Source organism: Leptosomus discolor, chromosome 11 (assembly GCF_034619465.1).
Source record: "Leptosomus discolor isolate bLepDis1 chromosome 11, bLepDis1.hap2, whole genome shotgun sequence".
Lineage (NCBI taxonomy): Eukaryota > Metazoa > Chordata > Aves > Leptosomiformes > Leptosomidae > Leptosomus > Leptosomus discolor.
In genome coordinates, this window is record NC_141401.1 from 18,042,841 (window position 1) to 18,056,020 (window position 13,180).

A 13,180-nucleotide genomic window follows, 5' to 3' on the forward strand; every position below is an offset into this window, starting at 1 on the left:
CAAGAGCTGATCTCGTTTCTTCTGCCAGTGTACTCAGCACGTCTTGCATGTATGGTCAGGAAGCAGTGACTTTTCACTGCCTGCCCTGAGGAACCCCTGGCAGAGGACAGAAGCAGGCTTATGAACGGGGCTGAGATGACAACACGGCCTGAGGCGGCAGGAAAAAATGGACACATGTGCTCAGCTGCATTGTGCAGGGTGCCTTCAGAAACTGGCAAGGACAAGTTGCCTTTCTGGGCCTGAATCTCAGCCAGAGTCCTGGCATTTGGAGGTCAGGTTTCTGCCTCCTTTCCTTTTGGTGGTGCAGCTTGCTGCTCACAGGTGTTTTGGAGGCAAAAAGCGCCTAAGCTGCTCAGCAGTAAAGCAAGGCCTCCTGCATGCAAGCATGCAGCCAAGCACAAAGGAATATCCAGTGCTGCTGTTTAGTCTCCATCCCCAAGAGGCTGGAGGTGCTGCCAGGAGGTCACCTTCTCCCCGGCAGCAGTGTGCCCACCCTAGTGCTCACAGCAGTCCTCCTCAGGTAAATCTGAGAAGCAAAGCGGGGTGTAATATCCCACCCCACAAGACGTCTGAGGAGAAGGCACTGGGAGCTGCAGCTGTAGCCCCTGGGGTTCCGCCTCTCAAGGCCTCTGGGAGCCCGGTACGTGGCACGCTGAGCGCAGCACCCAAGTGCAGGGCTTTGAGTGGAGCGTGGCCCTGAAAGTGCCAGGGAGCCGTGTGTCAGTTCTCCCAGCATGGGATGAGCAGGGCAGGGAGGGCTGGAGCAGGTAGTTGTGGCCGAGTGGTGAAGGCGATGGACTAGAAATCCATTGGGGTTTCCCCGCGCAGGTTCGAATCCTGCCAACTACGGGGTGCAGTCTGCTTTTGGGCTGCCTGCAATTAACTGCGTGGGACTTGGCTCCTCCATACTGTACCTGCTGCCCAGGGAGACTGTAAAACCCCCTTGCCCACAGCACTTGTCCTCCCCCACAAGCTGTCCCAGAAATTCCTCGATGAATGGGCAATCTCCATCCCCTTGACAAGATAGGCAAGCTGGGGAAAGAGAAGGGACCAGAACGGAGTATGAGCCATGAGAAGAGGTCCAATGTTGTTGCTTCTTGAGCAGAACTTAAGAGCCTGATCTCACCTAACATCTCAAGCAGCACAGCACAGAAACTTCAGCAGCTCATCTCCAAAGACAGCCTGCACAGCATGGCTCTCTCTCAGTGCTAAAGATGAAGGGAAGGCACCTTATGGATCTCAGACCTTGCCAGCACAAAAGACCCCAGAGCCTTCCTGGGATGCCTTGCAGCATTTATGACTGGACAGCACACAGTCTGGAACGGTTAGCCCTACCCTGGGGTGACTGGGAACCACCACCACTCCCAGCAGTCTTGGGCAGGACAGGCACCGCTCAAGGCACAGAGAGGAGGGCTTGCGGTTTCCCTGACTCCCTGGCACCCTGCACGGCGGCAGAGGCAGCCCTCAGCTGTCAGAGAGCAGCAAGGACAGGGCTGCGCCAGGAGGGAGGACCAGCTGGGAGCTGTGGGGGAGCACAGCACAGCATAGGCAGGGCAAGACCCAAACAGCCGCTCTGAAAGGCAAGGCACTAGCTGCTATGCACCTGGCTGAGAGGAACAAACACTGCCTAGGACAAGGAGCTTTTACTCCAGGCTCAGTGTGACATGAAGACCCAACCTAAAGCAGCTCTCACTGGCTGAGAACACCCCATACTGATGAGAAAACATTAGGAGAAGTGCCGTTCATAAAAACCCCAGGTATATGACCATGGACAGCATAGCAATCGACCGGAATCTAGTATAAAACCTCTCCAATTCCACTTGACATTGCTTTAGAGCAATGGAGACTAACATCCCAGTGATCGTACATCCACAGCAGCTGCTGGGATAAAGCACATATTGATTTCTGTGCGAATAACGAACTGATCAGCCCAGCCCTTAACAGCAGTAATTTGATTGTTCAGCACAACTGTATTGTAAACATCCATAAACCTTGTTTGCCTCTATACCGGGGTCCTCCATGCTGGGTGGTCTCTGTGAGAAGAGATAAGAGGCAGCCCTGTGCCAGATATGGCTGGTTCCAGCTGCCTCCACAACTCTGAGCCAAGGTGAAGTTTGTGGCATGGAGAGCACCCGTGATGGAGCTCCAGGATGCCTTGCTCCTTCCCTTGCCAGGCCATGACCTTTCGATTGCAATGACCCCTCAAAGACAATCCAGGGCGGCCTCTTCCAGAAGTCCTCCCTGTCCCAGTGCTTCGGGAGTTGGCAGCAGGAACACAGCACGGGTATCTGCAGGTGAGCTCCCTACTACCTGAGTAACTGAGGGGCCAGTAGCCACAGGTTCGCTTGGATGTTGACTGTGAGGCCACGTCTGGCTCTGCGGGCAATGGGCCATCCACAGGACTATGGCTTGCACTGGGTGTCAGTCTTCATTCCATAGTGGATACCGCTGTAGGATAAATCTCTTTACGTCCAAACTCTTCTCGGTGCAAAGTCCGTCCCTTTTATATCCAGTCACTCCCTGGTCCACAACGGTTTTGCTGAGCCATGTCCTTGCGTTTGTCTTGACCCATGAACTTTCTCATCCAGTTTTCTGTGCCCTGCACCCCACTGAAGGTGGGGAACGGAGTGAGCAGCTGGGTGAGTGTTTGGCTCGGTGCTTAAACCACCACAGCTACATGCACAGAAACGCACACACGAGTGCGGGGTCCATGCGTAGCTGGCACAGCTACGAACACAGACGGGGAGCGTTTCCATTAGCAGCACCCCCAGAAGCAGCCCGCGCACTCCGAGCAGCATGAACAAGAGAGAGGCCCGACCGTTTTCTTTCCCTCTGGCTGCTTAGGACGGGAGATCAGTGCTGGACAAGGATACCTTCCGTCCCACATGCAGAGCAGCAGGTCTGCCGAAGCCTGGTCTGTAGGATCGGTGTGTGCAGTGTCGCTGCACGGAGTTCAGTCCCGGTTTGTCCCGTGTGGTGCTGCAAGCGTGGGCAGTCGCCAGTGCTGATCTCGCCTAGGCGGTGAGTAGTGCATGTCGGGATTCCCTAGCTGCCGTGTTACCCAGAGAGAAAGCACTCACAGGCAAGCACCTTGAGGTCGTGTGTGTGCGCAGGGGCCTGGCAGGAGGAGGCCGCCCAGGCTCGGAAGAGGAGGAGCCGGAGGGATGAAGGCCTGAGGTGCGTTGGTGGTAGAGTGGTGAGCATAGCTGCCTTCCAGGCAGTTGACCCAGGTTTGGTTCCTGGCCCACGCAGACAAGCTTTTCTTTCACCCGGCCCCACAGTGCTTTGCCCACCTGGAAACAGCAGGCTGCAGGGCACTGCCTTGGATCCTTCAGACACTCGCAGGGAGTGCTGAAGCACCGGAGCAGGCGCTCAGAGAACTTTGGGATTCTCCCTGCCTGGGTATCACGCTCAGGTTTCAATGGGGCTCAGGCACTGAGCAGCCTGCTCTACCTTTGGAGCTAGCCCTGCTTTGAGCCGGCGTTTGGACTAGTGTCGTCCTGAGGTGCCCTGTAGTCAAGCTCCTTCCATGAAGTTCCTCACCAGCAAGCATGGAGAGCACCCGTGGGAAGAGGGGCACCTGGGAGTAAAGGCCCAGCAGTAAGAGGCCAAGAGGGACATGGCAAGCTCTGGGGCATTTCCCTTCAGCACTGCTGACGGGTCAGAGTCAATCCTCACACAATCCCACCACGGGTTGCACAAGCACTGGTAGCATTTCTCGGAAGGCCTGCCCTCAAGCAGCATGAGCCACAGAAGAGATCTTCCTGTGCACACTGGAGGAGGAAGAGGAGACATGCCTAAGGTGGAATCCGACCATGCCGGATAATGTTGTGATTGAGGGAGATGCTGAAGGCGCTGGGTTTGTTCAGCCTGAAGAAGAGAAGGCGAGGGGTCCTCTGCTGTGTGAAGGTGGCTCTCTGGCTCTCCAAGGTCTGCACTGTACCCAAAAGTTTTCAGTAGTGCAGGAGCCAGGAGTGGCCTGGCATCCTCTGTGAGCCAGCCTGGCCTGAGCTGCAGCTCCGAGGGGCTGCGGAGCTCTGGGAGATCTCGGGCTGCCCACTGAAGCCTGTAAGGGGGGGCGCAATGTGTCCTTTGCGCAGCGTACCCCAGGGAGGAGCAGCAGCGGAGTCTACAGTGGTAGGAGCAGACAACATGACCTTGGGGAAGCAAACAGAGTGGGGACTCTGGAAGCCCCAGCAGGCAGAGCTGCCAGGAAGGACACCAAGGGCACAAAGGCCTGAGCAAGAAAGCTGCCTGCACGGGCCCACACAACCCATTGGCCCAGAATCCTTTCTCCCCAAGTGCTGAGTGGGCCTAGCAGAGCCCCAGGAACACCTTCCCTTGCTTGGAGAAAGGCTGTCTCAGCCCCAGAAGGGACATCCCTCCTCCGGCAGTGGCACGGCACCTGCATGGGAAAGGGGTCCCTCCACCTCTTTGCAAGAGGCCCTGCTCTTGCTCCTCCCGGATACTCCTCCCACCCTTCTCGGTCCTGCAGGTCCCAGGGGTGGATGAGGAAAGCCCTCAGTGATGCTGCTTCTCCGGGGCATGCTTTCAGAGTAGTGACTCTGTACAGATTTAACCCTTCTCCGGTGACTGGCTGTTTCTCATGCCCTCTCTGAATGTAACCTGCCATTTGATAGCTTAGGCTTTGGCATGGCCTGTCTCCTGGGTTCAGCAGTATCGGATGCCAGCCCAGTGCTTCAGGCAGTCCAGAGGTACCAGGAGGTGGTTGCCTCAGGCTCACAGTAATATGTACCTGAGTCTGGAGCAGCCTCAGGGGAGAAAATATCATTCCCACTGATGGCAGGCCTCTTTGGGGTAGGGGGGGAACAGCGTGTCCGGGAGAGAAAGACCCAGACTGGAGGCCATCCAGGACTGTGCGAGCAGAGGAACACAGTCCATGTTGTGCAACCCAAAACAAGCTGCTTTGGGTCCTCCTGCCATCTCTTCCCTCAGTTCAACCTCGTCCCCTGCCCTCTCTCGGTCGCCTCGTTCGGCAAGGTGAGGAGCTTTGCTAGGACTGCAATGGAGAATAGGGATACCTGGCTGCTTAGTATGAGCTACAAGGCGAGAAAGAGGAGAGTCAAGAACACACAGAGGCAGATTGACAGGCTGTCCGACACGGGGGTGAAGGGAGGCATCAGCAGAGACCGCACGTGCAAACATGGAAGCAGCGCTGTCTGGCCGTGAATGTACTTAGTGAGGTGCAATGTTGAAGAGGTTTGTGTGGAAACTTGATAGGCAGGTATATTTATGCAAAATCAGGATGCTCCGAGGCAGTCAGTCCGGGTGTAGTCAGACAGGGCATGCCAGGCTTGCCGAGAGCGCTGTGCATCTCCCCTGAAGGGTTGTGCGAGCAGAGACTGGCTGGTTGCAGAGGAAGAGCGCTGTACTTGGAGTGGGCGAGGGAGACAGAGAGACTGCTGGGCTGAGCCAGGAGCACATGGCTCAGATGGGGTGGCCAGAGGGGAAAGAAAGCTCATGTCCAGGAGGTCCCATGGTGTAATGGTGAGCACTCTGGACTCTGAATCCAGTGATCTGAGTTCAAATCTCAGTGGGACCTTAGCCTTTTGGCTCCCTCCGGGCTTTCCTCACCATGCTTTCACCTTCACAGCCTTCCTCTTGGATCAATTCTTTAAAGACCCCTGATCCTCCCTCCTTTCCTGTGCTCCCAGCCCTACCACCGACAGCAGTGCCCCTTCTCCTGCCCTGTGCTCACCAAACCTCTGCTGCTTTGCTGACAACGCACCCCCATCCACTCTCGGTGTCATTGTGCTTGAGGGCTGCTCCTGGATGAGGGCATCCAGCAGGGCCTCAGAGAATCACACAACAGATGAGGTGGAGATGATGCAGTGCGAACCCAGCTCAAAGCAGGACCAAGTAGAGGACTTTTTTCATGGTGCTGTTTGCGTCGATGTTCGACACCTCCAAAGATGGAGATGTTCAAAACTCCCTGAGCATCAGTAGCCCATTTCAGCAACCTCATAGTTTTACTGTGTGTGGTATTATTGTACTTCCAGCCCTGTCCATTGCCTCTTGCTTTCTCTATGTCTCTCAGGCTTTTCTGTCTCTCGCTCGCCGCCTGGCTTATTTTTGTTGCTCTGGTATCATCTCGGGGAGTGCCACCCACAACTTGCATGATCCAAGCTTGGCAAAATAGTTGCTACTGTGGGAGAGGGCAGGTTGTCCTTCTTCCTTGCAGGGTGGGTGGCTAATCGAGGGAGAAGGAGGAGGACAAACCAGCACGAGTCTCCAGCTATGCTGCACAAAGTCTTTAATGAGAAGGAGCAAGTGCAGTGGCACAGAACAGAGACCAAGAAAGACGGCGACAGGGTACAGGGAGGCACAGAGAACGGCCCATTACCCTAGGAGGACAATCTCCACTCAAAGCACTGGCCTTTCCCCATTCTGCTGTACCTGGTGGCAATCCCAGCCCACCGAGAGCAGCCCCTAACTCCAGCACCCTCCCCCCGTCAGCAGGAGGTTCAGCAAAGCAGAAGAGAACGAGCCCTTTCTCGAGGAGCTCAGAGCAAAGCAGAGCCAGGGGAGGCACGGCGAGGCCTGCCGTGCAGCGAGGAGCAGCGGGCACAGGTCCCTCCTGCCGGGTGGGATGAGGACACCCATGCCGTCTGCAAGCCGGAGCTACGCTCCTGCTGCTGCAGAGTCCTCATCTTCCCTCCCGCTCCACAGGGGATGATCCGGCAGGTTCAGCAGTTCAGACCGCAGCGGGGGGGAGGCAGACAGAGCCCAGACCCCCCCAGACCCAGGGAGCCTCCAGAAGAGATGGGGACCCCCCCGGCGCTGAGGGAGCTCCCAACAGCAGCTGACAGAGAGGATCCCACGGCTGTGCTCTGAGGGAAAGAGGTGAGGATGGGGCCCGGCAGGGTCACCACCACCGGCGAGGCCTGGATGGCCACCGTCGAGTCAGCGCAGCGGGCGACACAGGGCTCACTGCAGCTGCTTGCAAGTGGGGTTGGGCCACAGGAGCCGCAGGGGCGTGGGGGACAGGGCCTGAAGCAAGACATCTCTCGGAGAGGGAGGCAAAGCTGAAACACAGAGCAGAGGGGAAAAAGGAACCCCGTTATCAGCCAGTCTATCATTTCTGCAGCGCTCTCTGCAGGTACACCTTCCTGCCCTCCATCTCCCTTTCTAGCTCCATGTCCAGAAAGGGCCTCCAGATGAGCTTGCCAGCACACACAGGGCGTGACAGCTCACTTCCAAGGTTACATTTGAAGGCCTGGGAGCACCGATGTGCCTTACTGGTTGCTGATTCCACCAGGACCTCCTCCTGCATTTCCTGGTGCAGCAGCATGAGTGAAGGTGGATGCGGTTATCCCAGCACAAACAGGCTGGAGTGAACAGGTGTCTCAGAAATCCCCTCTGAAAAAACACACACTGTGCCTACAGCTCCCACGGCCCTCATCGTGCCTTCCAAGCTGCACAGCACAGGAAGGCTGTCCCACTTGTGGGAAAGGAGCCAGCACAGTGGGTTTCAAGCCCCTGTGGAAAGAGTGATCACAGCCCACCCCCAGCGCAAGCACTGCTGCATTGAAGAAGGCACTGGATGCACTTGGCCATTTGGTTAGAGTCCATCTGCTAAAGGCGCAAATTCTGTTGGGCGCACCTCCCTGCATCTGTGCCCCATCGATCCCCTTCTGCTCTTCCCACCTATCCCCGGCCACCACCATCGAAAGGGAAAGAGGTGTGAGCCCTTGAACATTTCCATTGCAGGTACAAGCTGTGGCAGCCTAAGTATTAACCTGAGTATTCACCATGACAGCAGTTCAGCCCATAAATCAGACTCAGGCTTACCTGGTTCCTCAAGGAAAGGGAGGCAAGAGTGGAGGATGCAGAGCTTGGAGCAGCACAGTCTTTTATGGGATGTCCTAGAGCCCCATGGGGCCACACACATTCTTTGCTCATGAAGCATCTGAACAGCTAGAAGCTGCTGCTTGCCAAGGCCTCACTGATGATTAAGCCCTTGCCTCTTTCATCTAAAATATTTTATTCCCATTCATACCACCTAGGATCATAGATTGAATCACAGAATGTTTTTGTTTGGAAGTGACCTTAAAGATCATGCAGTTCCAGCCCTCGTGTCATGGGCAGGGACACCTTGGACAGGATCAGGTGGCTCAAAACTGCATCCAACCTGGCCTTGAACACTTCCAGGGAGGGGACATCCAGAACTTCTCTGGAAACCTGTTGCAGTGCCTCATCAGCCTCACAGTGAAGAATTTCTTTGTAAAGTCTACACTCAGCCTACACTCTTTCTTTACCCCTTGTCCTATGACTACTGTTCCTGATAAAAAGCTCCTCCCCACCTTTCCTGTAGGCCTTTTTTAAGTACTGGGAGGCTGCTAGGAGTTTTCTCTTCTCCAGGCTCAACAACACCAACTCACTCTGCCTCTTCTCATAGGGAAGGTGCTCCAGCCTCCTGATCATGTGGTACAGTGTTGAACGCTTCACACAGGTCCAGATAGATGACATCAGTTGGTCTTCCCTTATATATTAACTCTCTAACCATGCTGTAGAAGGCCACTAAGTTTGTCAGGAACCATTTGCGCTTGGTGAAGCCATGTTAGCTCTCACTGATAAACTCTTGGTTTTCCCTGTGCCTTAGCATAGTTTCCAGAAGGTTCTGCTCCATGACCTTGCTGCACACAGAGTTGAGACTGATTGGACCTGTGGTTCCCCAGATCTTCCCTTTTTCACTTTTCAAAAATGGGGAGTATGTTTGCCCTCTTCCGGTCCCCGGGAATTTCACCAGTTGCCACAACTTTTCTAATTTGATGCATAGTGGCTTAGCAACTTCTTCTGCCAGTTCCCTCAGGTCCTGTGGATGCATCTCATCAGGTCCATGGACCTGTGAACATTCAGATTCCTTAGATGGTCTCAGACCTGATCTTCTCCTATGGTGCGTGGTACTTCATTCTTCCAGGGCCTGCCTTTGGATTCTGTGGATTGGGCAGCATGGCTAGTGCGCTTGCCAGTGAAGTTTAAGGCAAAAAATTTATGGAGTACCTCTGCTTTCTCCATGTTGTTTGTAGCAAGGTCTCCCATTTCGCTCATTGGGGGAGTACAGTATCTTTCATTTCCCTTTGTTGTCCCACATACCTGAAGAAACCCTTCTTGTTATTTTTCCACAGCCCTAAAAAGAAATAGAAAAGAAAAAAGTCTTTCAATGTCTCCCAGCTCTAGTTCGCTCCTTTATCTCTGAGGGCAGTTTCCCAAGGGATCCCATGCACTAGCACCCTGAACAGCCACAGGTTTACCTTCCTGAGGTTTAGGGTCCTGCCTTTAATTTTACGCATCCTGCACCCCTCAAGATTGAGAATTCCATCAGGGCATGATTGCTGTAGCCCAGGCTACCACAGGCCTTCACCTCTCTGGTAAGTTCTTCCGCCCTAGTAAAAAAAAAGTCCAGCAGTGCCTCTCCTCTGGTTGGGCTCTCCCTCCCCTATACTAGGAGCTGTCCTCAATGGTTTCCAGTAGTTTCCTGGACTGCTTGCAGTTCACGGCACCCATTTGCGAGCAGATGTCTGAATAGTTGAGGATCAGGATCAGAGCCTGTGAGCATGGTGCCTGCTAATATCGGAACAATATACCTATGTCCCAGGTTCACGAGGCCAGTTATCTGCAAAGTCTCAGGGTAGTGTGCAGGGAGATCTGAAGGGGGTTTGCGTCACATGTATTGCCTTTGTCACATTGCCTTCCTCGTTTTGAGCATGGCCACAAGCCGTGGTGAAATTGAGCCATGAAGGCCACCTCAAGTCAGCTCTCAACTGCTCTAAGTGCAGGCATTAAGGCTAACCCTGAGAGACTCTTCTCCAATGGGTCAACGTAAACACAGAAAAGACTGTGGGTAGGTTCAGGCAGAAGGTCAAGACTGCACAATCCCACATGGAAGAAGAAATGCACCGCTCCAGGGATTAGCCAAAGCTCAACGGCAAAGAAAGACCCTTGTGGGCTACAGGGAAGCCCCTTGCGGGTCAGGAGTGAGGGCCGTGAAGACCTTGTTTATGCTCATCAGGCTCTAGCACAGACTGGTTTGTGCTCAAAGACATGCCTGTGTTCTTCCCTGAAAGAGACCCACACCCAAATGGAGCTGTTTTCATCAGCAAGGGCATCCCCCGAGGCCAGAGGCCTGGATGGGCTGCTTTTGAGGAGAGGCAGAGGGCAGGGAGCCAAAACCTCACGGCTCTTTTTCCTGGGTCAGGGCTGAGGTGGCCCATTCCACACATTTCAGACTACAAAGGGCCATCGGATCAGTCTCCCAGAACACCTGGGAGTCATCGTGATGTGGAAGAGTTGGGAAAACCCCTGAACTCCAGGCAAACAAGAGTCACCCTTCTGTGGACTTCAGTGGACACTCTGCCCCGGCATGAGTGTCATGAAGGACAACTCAAGCCAGCTCACAAGTGCTTTCAGTTCAGGATCTGGGCCTAACAGTGAGAGACAGCTCTCCTTGTGAGTCGGTGTAGGCACACAGGAGACAGAGAGGTAAGAGGCTCACATTTCCAGTGATGTGCCAAGGCTCAATGGCAAGGAAGGACCGTTGTGGGCTGGAGGGCCGTGGGAACCTTGCTTAAGCTCATCAAGCTCTGCCACAGCCTGGTTTTTTCTGCCCACGAGCCCAGGGAATGAAGATAGATTCATAAGAATGAAGAGTAGACCAGAGGGTCAAGAAAGTCTCTTTCAAGTGACATACCCGTGGGATCTCCATTGCCATGTCTCTTGACGATGTGAACAGGCCCTCATGCTTCTTCAACTAGAGGTCTGGTTTCAGCTTGGGAAGTGGAGAACCTCTTGGAAAAGGGCAAATCCAGGTACAGCAGGATGATCAGAGATGCCTGTGTTCTTCTCTGAAAGAAACCCACACCCAAATTGACCTATTTTGATCAGCAGGACATCCCAGAGGTCAAAGGCCTGGGTGGCTTGCTTTTGTGGCGAGGTGCAGGGCAGGGAGCCAGAAGCTCATGGCTCTTTTTCCTGTCTCGGGACTGAAGTGGCCCATTCCATGCATTTCAGGCTACAAAGGGCCATCGGATCAGTCTCCCAGAGCACCTGGGAGTCATCGTGATGTGGAAGAGTTGGGAAAAACCCTGAACTCCAGGCAAACAGGAGTCACCCTGCTGTGGACTTCAGTGGACACTCTGCCCTGGCCTCAGGCATGCCAGGGATAACAGAGCTCTTAGGCTTATTCCTTTGAAAAATCCTGCTTTCCTCCAGGCTGTTTCCACACATTTTAGCACTACTTTTAGATTAACTGGTGTTTCTCTTCAATGCTATGCTCCTGCTGCCTTCCATAGCATTTGTCTTTTGTTGTCTGTGCAAGGGCCTATGAGACTCAGTGCACCACAGAATAACGCAGGTTGGAAGGGACTTCTGGAGGTCCTCTGGACTGACCTCCTGCTCTGAGCCAACCAAACTTCCCAGTTACCTGAGCAGGCTCCAGGCCTCGTTCCATTGACTTCTGAATACTGTCACTTTTGGAGAAGTCACTGTCTCTTGGCAGTTCTTCCAAGGCTGCACTGTGCCTTCTTTCACTTCTTTTGCCAATAGGACAGCTGGCATTAGCCTTGTTGCATCTTGTGAGTAATGTGGGTCTTCGCAACTAGTCAGTCATGTTTGTTGTACCTGAATGTTTGAAGGGTGTAAGCATCCCATGTAAAGCTGTGTTTAAAGTGCCACTGATTTTGCTGGGACATCTCATGCACATGGATACATATTTACTATTGTAATTCTATACTCTGCATCCTAGCCTCTCTCCTTGCTCAGCACGGGCCAGTTGCAAATTTTTGTGACACATTCTCTGTTCCTTGGCTAAAATCGGCTTTGTGTAGCTACTGGTTTTGGTGGATGATGATTGCTTTGGTGAATCTCCATGCTAGCTGGCCCCAAGTGGGTCATACCCCTATTTCCCACAGCAAATCCCTCAGCAGCAATCTGTCACCTCCACATCATTAATCACTTGTGGCAATTGTAGTCAGTAGTAGAGGGAGAATTTTTACCCCAAATAAGAAGTGAGAGGTAAACACCCAAGTGATCTTCTGGCTTCTGCCCCATCAGGTAGTCAGGCAGCAGGGAGCTCCTGTGCAGATACCCATGCCATCTTCCTGCCTCCAGCTCACAGAAGCACTCAGACAAGGAGAACTTCTGGAAGAGGCCAATTTCAATTTAAAGATATTGCTCTGGTATGGAAAGAGCAACTTATCCTGGAACTCCAGCACGGCTGCTCCCCAAGTCACAAACTTGCCTGACGGCTCAGTGTTGTAGAGGCAGACAGAACTGTGTCCAGCTCAGGACAGTCTCTTACCTCTTCTCAGAGAGGCCACCCTACAGCAACCTCTCTCTTCTCCACTACCAACACCTAGCCACGATAAAACCAATACTGTGCCAACTAGGAATACACGCTCAGCCTTGCTCCTGGCTGTACCTACTAATGGGTGTGGCAGCAAACAGACCAGGACTGCCTGCTCCTCCACACCCACCCGTCTGCCTTGCTGAGGGTCGCTTTGGGAGTGCTGGCTCCTGAGGTCTCCTAAGGCAGCAAAGGAGAAAGAAGGTTATAGTGACAGAGAGAAGGGTCTGAGGGTGCGGGAGAGGCACGGCCACAGGTGTGCAGAGACATGGAGCAGTGCAGGCTCCTCTCTGGAGGAGCGGGAGGCAGCACTGCCCACAGGTGCATTGGCAGTGTAGTGGTGAGCACAACTGCCTTGCAAGCAGCTGACACGGCTTCGGTTCCTGGGCAATGCAGACAAACATAACTTCAGCCTGGCTCCAGGGTGGGTGCCTTGCATCTTCTGCAGGCAGGCTTCTCCTGCTCACAAAAAGCCAAGCTTTGCCCTGGGTTCCAAGCCAGTCCCCTCGCCTCCCTGCACCCTTGAGACCAAATGAGACTAGTTTGCTCTGCCTGTTGGAGGATTTTACACTGGGCTTCTCACTGCAGTGTTGGTACAGGAGCCAGGAGAGAGGCATTTTTCTCCTGGAACTGCTCTTGCTGCTACCTGCAACAGGTAGGAAAAGCATGCTGCTGTGGCAGGGAACAAATGGAGAGCAATAATGCCTGGGTGGCCGTCAAGGGACACATTGATGCCAGGTGTGCAATTTGAGTGTGCGGTGGGAGGAGGCCTGTTCTTGATGTGATGGCTCAAAGGCCTGTCTGATCCGAAGTCAC

The 13,180-nt window shown here is 54.0% G+C and overlaps 2 non-coding genes across 2 annotated transcripts; both read left to right on the forward strand.

Moving 5' to 3' along the window:
* Positions 1-767: 767 nt before the first annotated feature.
* TRNAS-AGA (transfer RNA serine (anticodon AGA)) lies at positions 768-849 on the forward strand. The gene has a single exon. It is a non-coding gene; the product is annotated as a tRNA-Ser (tRNA).
* A 4,642-nt stretch (positions 850-5,491) lies between these two features.
* On the forward strand, positions 5,492-5,563 carry TRNAQ-CUG (transfer RNA glutamine (anticodon CUG)). Its single transcript has one exon. It is a non-coding gene; the product is annotated as a tRNA-Gln (tRNA).
* The last annotated feature ends 7,617 nt before the right edge of the window (positions 5,564-13,180 follow it).